Source organism: Hetaerina americana, unplaced genomic scaffold (genome assembly GCF_022747635.1).
Source record: "Hetaerina americana unplaced genomic scaffold, ioHetAmer1.1.p SCAF_130, whole genome shotgun sequence".
Classification (NCBI taxonomy): domain Eukaryota; kingdom Metazoa; phylum Arthropoda; class Insecta; order Odonata; family Calopterygidae; genus Hetaerina; species Hetaerina americana.
This window is the reverse complement of record NW_027286404.1, coordinates 498,379-504,850: the sequence shown is the minus strand read 5'-3', so window position 1 is coordinate 504,850 and position 6,472 is coordinate 498,379.

Below are 6,472 nucleotides of genomic sequence, written 5' to 3'. Positions count from 1 at the left end.
AAGCGCTTTCTGTCATTTTCGTTGAATTGGCTTACTGTTTCAAAAGAGTTTTCTCAGTTCCGAAACAATTTGGCTCAATAACATGACACACAGAATACGTTTTCAACGGTGGACATGGTTAAAGGCTTTATTCGATGCGAGTATTAAATCACGGAGATAAAGAAAAAAACAGATTAAATAAGACGTTTTTCATTTTCTTAAAATTGACAAGTTTACGGCCAGGGTTGGCAGTAAACTAATAAATGCTGGGTTTCCTCATTTTAACCGTCTATTTTTTTTCAATTTCCATATACTTAGAGTTTATTCTTTAATAAACTCTATGAATATGATTTCTATTTTCATAAACACATTAAGTGGAGCCATTTCAGAGAGCTGAATGAATTAAACGCTCGTTGAAATTTGAAGTTATTCCTAATACAACAGGCCATCACGTAAATTTACCACCCATTTAAGAATATGACAGCTAAGTTTTTCCGTTCACGTTTTTGGTAAATTTAAATCATGCATCATCAGTTTTTGTGGCATTGAGTGTATTGTGGGTCGTTGCTAGCGCAACAGCGGAATTCTTGGCTAGGCCGGCTCTTCGATTGCAGGAAAATATTATTTCAAAGGTAATTTACCGGTTAAGGCAGGTTTTGGATGGACATAACTACCAAATAACTATCTCCCAACAAAACACAATACCACATCTTACTCTACAACAAGTTCCTCTTGATCTCAGTGTACTTCCTTCATGCCGTCCAACATCCATATCCTATTCCTGTCCTCTCCTCGTTTGCCTAACGTTCTCCCCTCTATTACAGTCTTCAACATCCTACTGCCGATCAATAAGCCCTTCATCCATTTTTTCTGCCTCCTTATCATTTCTCCCAAGAGTCCCCTCTCCTCGCCCACCATACCAAGTACTTCCCCGTTTTTTTTCTTTCCGTCCATTTCACCTTCTTCATCCTTCTCCACACCCACATTCCATAATCGTCCAATCTAAATCTATCCTACTGCTTTAGTGATTATGTTTGTGCGCTGTACATATCTATGTTTCATATCAAAGTTCTCACGAGCCTTTTCTTAACATCCTAACTCAACGTCCATGTCACTACTTTGACCATTTTGGTCCAAAATACTTCGGAGATACGTAAACTGCTCCACATACTCTAATTTTTGCCCTCCCATTTTGATGTTAACCTTGGCCTTTCTCTTCCTGGAAATTCGCATTACCTTTGTTTTATTTATACTTGTATTCATTTTATCCCATATCTATCGCACAATTTCCAATTCGTTGAGCAATGCTTGCGATTCCTTGGCTGACTGACAAACTAAATCATGGTCATCAAGAACCCTAATAGATGTTACGAATTCCCCTCCGACTTTCATTCCTACCTCCAGTTCTTCCCATGCCTCTTCAAACATTTCCTCCACATATAAGTTGAACAGCACCGGTGATAATAAATAACCCTGCCTTACGCCTCTTCCTAACACCACCCATCCCAACTCTCCATTCCCCACTCGTACCTGAGCAGTTTGAAGACATGGACAGGTTGCGAATTAGCCTCCTATCCCACCAATCTATTTCTTTTTTCTGCAATATACTCCTTAGTTTTTCCCAACACACTCTATCACAACGCCTTTTCGAAATCAAAGAAACAAGCCCATATATCCTGATTGTGTCCTATATGGTTTAGGATTAGTGCTCTCACTACTGCAACGGCATCATGCGTGCCTCTCCCCTTGGTAAACCAGAACTGATCATCCCCTAACTAATCATTTGCCTTACTCTCTATCCTTTTGTTGATAATCCTGAGAACAGCCTAAGCTGCGTCAGAAATTATTGTTCTGTAGTCCTCACATGATGCAGCCTTTACCTTTTTCGGAATAGGAACTAACACTGATCTCACAAAGTCTTCCGGCCAGATTAAACCTCGTAGATTGTAGGAATCAGTCCATATACCCTCTTCCTACCACATTTTCCGAGGCCTTTTAGCAGTACCACAGGAGTGTTGTCTATTTCCACGGTCTTATTTCATTTCATCTTCCTAAATGCCATTATCATCTCATATTCAGGTATGACTGAACCTAAGCTATCTTCATCTACGTAATATTCCATTTCTTTGTCTAAGCTTATTGTCCTAAGTTCTTCCCCATAGAGTTCTATATATATCTGCCATCTCTTTTATATATTTTCTTTTCAACTATTCTCTTATCCGACTTATCTCTAACTGTTAAGATATCTTTCCTTCTTGCTTCCCGTTAGTTTTTTCATGTTCTTGTATAGCGCACCAATTTTACCGTTCCCCGGCAAACTTTCTATATCCTCGGACTGCGCCTTCCACCATGCTACTTGTGCGTTATTTGTTACCCGTCTTAAATTATTATTTAACTCTTTGTACTTCATTTTGCCTAATTCTATGTTTACATTCTTCCAGTGCCTTCTCTCGTCTATCTTTGTAATTATCTCATTCGTGATCCGTGTTTTCCTTGTATTTTCCCCATAAACAGTCCCTTCAGTTTTTTGCGGCTTTCGATATTCCTTTCTTGATACATTCCCATTCTTCCTCGATAGCACTCAGCTCTTGTCCCATATACATCATTTTCTCTACAGCCTGCTGATACACCTTCCTAGTCAATTCAGATAAATCTTCTTCGTTCCATGTCCTAACCCACCGACCCTGCCTTATCCTTTAGAAACGAACGCTACACTTCATAACCACTAAAATTGAGTCTGCATCCGCTCCCGGGAAGCTGTGCGAATCGATCACACTGTTCCTAAACCTTTGACTAACCAGAATAAAATATAACTGATACCTTTCTGAGTCACCTAGCATTTTCAAAGTACACTTGCGCCTTTTGTGTTGTCTAAACCAAGCGTTGGTGATGGCTAATCCCTGCGCCCGCAGAATTCAATTGCTTTCTTTCTGCAGTCATTCCTCGTGCCTCGTACACCGCATTCCCCCACCTTATCACCAACTGTTCCTTCACCTACCATCCCCTTCCAATCACCTATCCCTATCAAAAGTTTCCCTGCAGGAACACACGCGATTATATCCTTTACATGATCGTATATCCTATCGACTTCTTCCTCCCTATGATTGTTCAGTGGCTTGTATACCTGAATAATGACTAAGTTGGTCGGTTCTGCTTTTATCTCTATTAGTAATAATCTATCCGTTGTTTGCTCTAAGTTGACTAGGATTCTTCCTACCTCTTTATTCAATATTATTGTAACCCCTCGTTGGCTCTCGTCCCCACTGCTGTGTATTTTTTTATAACTGCCGCTTAAGTAATTCCCGCTATCCTTCCATCTCACCTCGCATAGACCTAAAATATCGATATTTCCCCTTTCCAGCTCTCGCTTAATATTCTCCAATTTCCCTGTCCTCATCATTGTCCTAACATTCCACGTGCCTATTCTAACTAACTTGGTCTTCTTCTTCTGCGTCTTCTATCCTGTTGCTGCCGGTTTTCCCTTGCAAGGGTTTCGTGGGATGACGACCGCGGAAGCCTTGCGTCCCCCGCTGCCGGGCACGACACACGGCCGATTGGGCCGAGCCCCGTAGTTGCCAGGACTCAAAATCTCTGTATAGTCCATCATGTTAATCTTGGGAATGATAATTGATGTGGTTTCCCGTTGCCTTCCTCAATGGTGTTTTTTTAACGCGACACCATCACTCAATGGCCGCCCCATTTGGGTCATAGGACTTTGCATTCGTCTCACTGAGGAACAGACGCTGCGTGGACAACCTTTCGTCTGGCTCCTAACCTTCGACCTATCTGGTATGGGTGACCCTACCAGTAGCAATAATCATCATTGCTCCCGCCAGCATAGCTCTAGGGGTCATCGGAACGCACAAGCCCTTCAAAGGTTGTAGTCCATGGTAGGGGACTGTAACTTTCCATCAACCAGATTTGAGGTTTTCAGTCTACATACTTATATCATATCTCGAAAATGTAGCGAAATCGTCGATTAAAAATACATTTGTGAATTACAATAGAAAGCCTTGCAGCCTAAATTAATTGATAACGAACATAATTGGTTATATAGGCATTCTCAATTTCTCCTTGGAGAGCAGTTATTGTTTTAACATTTGAATACTAGAGTTTTTAAACAGGATGCACTTAAGAATGTGTTCTATGCTATCAGGCAAGGGCGTGGGGTTAATGATAATCCAAATTCTCATCAGTGCGTTAAGGGATTCAAACACAAGCTCATATCCTCCATGTCCAAGTATAGCGTAATATATCTATTTATGCAATGGATATGAATTAAATCCTGCTACACGTAAATGAGACGATTGCCTTAAGAAACATGATTGTGGGTTTACTGATTTTTGATTCGTTATTGAACAATATTATAAGCGAAGAAATTTAACAAAAATGAAGAGGATTAAGGAATTAGTAAAAGATATTCTCTAACACATAGCTGTAATTATTTTGTACATCTTTTGAAGGTTCACAAATGTCAAAATGCTGAGAATATACATTGAACACCGATAATGATTCAACAACAGAATATCAGATTACTAAAAATAGAATATAATGAAGGGAAAGATGCCAGTAGGCCTCTTCCAAAGGAGGATGATTTATTCTTGGCGAATGAAGATTTGGAAAGAATTTTTCAAGAGGCTAGCAGGAAACAGATTGCGCAACCCCACATTGGAATAGAGCCAACAGAAATACTGAAGCAGCGGGAAAGCTTTATAAATCGCCATGTGAGAAGAGCTAAAAAAATATTCTCCGTTATTTTCCTCAATAAAATCACTTTTGCAGCAACACTTTTGAATAAGTAGAAAGAATAGCTTAATCGTGAAGTATGTTGGTTCCCTGAGTTTACTGATGAAAAACCAACACGGTTTCCGTAATTGTAGATCTTGCGAGACCCAACGTTCACTTTTTTACGATATTTTGGTCTCGGGCGAAGTTGAAGCTAAATTTCTATGTTTGAAAATAGCATTCGACGAAGTTCCCGATAGGAAGTTGCTCAATGATTGTGAGTAGAACTACGGGATAGATAAGAGTGTAATAGGCTGGTATCATTGGTGTTAACAGAGCTGAGGGTCATAAAAGACTCTCATCTGACACCGTAAGCGTAACATCGGGTGTCCTACTAGGAAGGGTTATCGGTCCGCTTTGTTCCTTTCATACATTAATGACATCGGGTATCAGGTTTCCAGTAAACGGTGTCTATTTGCTGAAGATGCAGTGACATATATGAACATACTAACCAGTTAAGGAGATAGGTTATCTTCATCTAAGGACCTGAATGCAATCCAAAAGCAGTGCTGGACATGGGAGCTAGATTTAATTTGAATGCATGTGTTTGGATAAATTTTTTGAGGTAGAGTATTCCACCCGAAAACACATACAGCGTGCAGGAAACCAGTACAATCGTAGAATCGGCAAAGTATTTGGGTGTTACCAGGGCTAAGGATATGTCCTGGGGAAAACATATTTCAGAAATTTTCGGAATAGAAAAGAAAAAGTTAGGGTTCATAAATAGGATATTTGGGAAATGAAGTGAGATAGTTAATGAGCTTGGTTATTTTACCTTAGATAGGCCCCACCTATAGTACTCTGCGAGTGTATGTTATTAGTTTGTGTAAAGTTGTTATGAACGAGGTAGCACTACCAGGATACTATTGGAAGATTTAGTATGGGAGTCACTAGTTGACTGTATATTGAAATACTGATTAAATTATTATTATGGGTAATCTACTGATTAAGGTAGGTTTCCGATGGACACAACTACCAACTAAATATCTTGAAGTAAGATCTGGTGCTTTCCCGGCGTATTTGATTCGTGAAGGATTCTCGGGTCTTCCACCGGGTCAAGGGTTCCATATTGGCCGACGTTTCGATGCACGAGTCGGGCATCGAAACGTCGGCCAATATGGAACCCTTGACCCGGTGGAAGACCCGAGAATCCTTCACGAACTAAATATCTTGTCTCTCCTAACAAAACACTAATAAATATCCTCCTCTACAGCAAAGTCCCTCTTCATCTCCGTATACTTCTTTCTCCGTTCATTCCGTCCGACGTCCCTATCCCATTCCTGTCCTTTCCTCGTTTGCCTAACATCTGCCCTTATATCACAGTCTTCAACATCCCATTGCCAGTCAAAATTCTTTGCATTTATTTTTCTGTCTCCTTAGGAAATCTCCGAGGAATCCCCTCTCACCCCCCACCATGCCAAGTACTTCCTCATTTGTTTTCCTTCCTGTCCACTTCACTTCCTCCATCCTTCTCCACACCCACATTTCAAAAGCCGCCAATCTACGCCTATAATCCTACGACCACGTTTCCGCTCACAACTTCCGTACACAACTACGCTCCATATCAAAGTTTAAACGAGCCTTTTCTTAACATCCTCACTAAGCATCCACGTCATCAATTCTCTCCTCCTCGTGAAAGCCTCTTTGCCTGACGCAATTCTTCTCCTTACCTCCCTTCTACTTTGACCATTATGGTCAAAAACTCTTC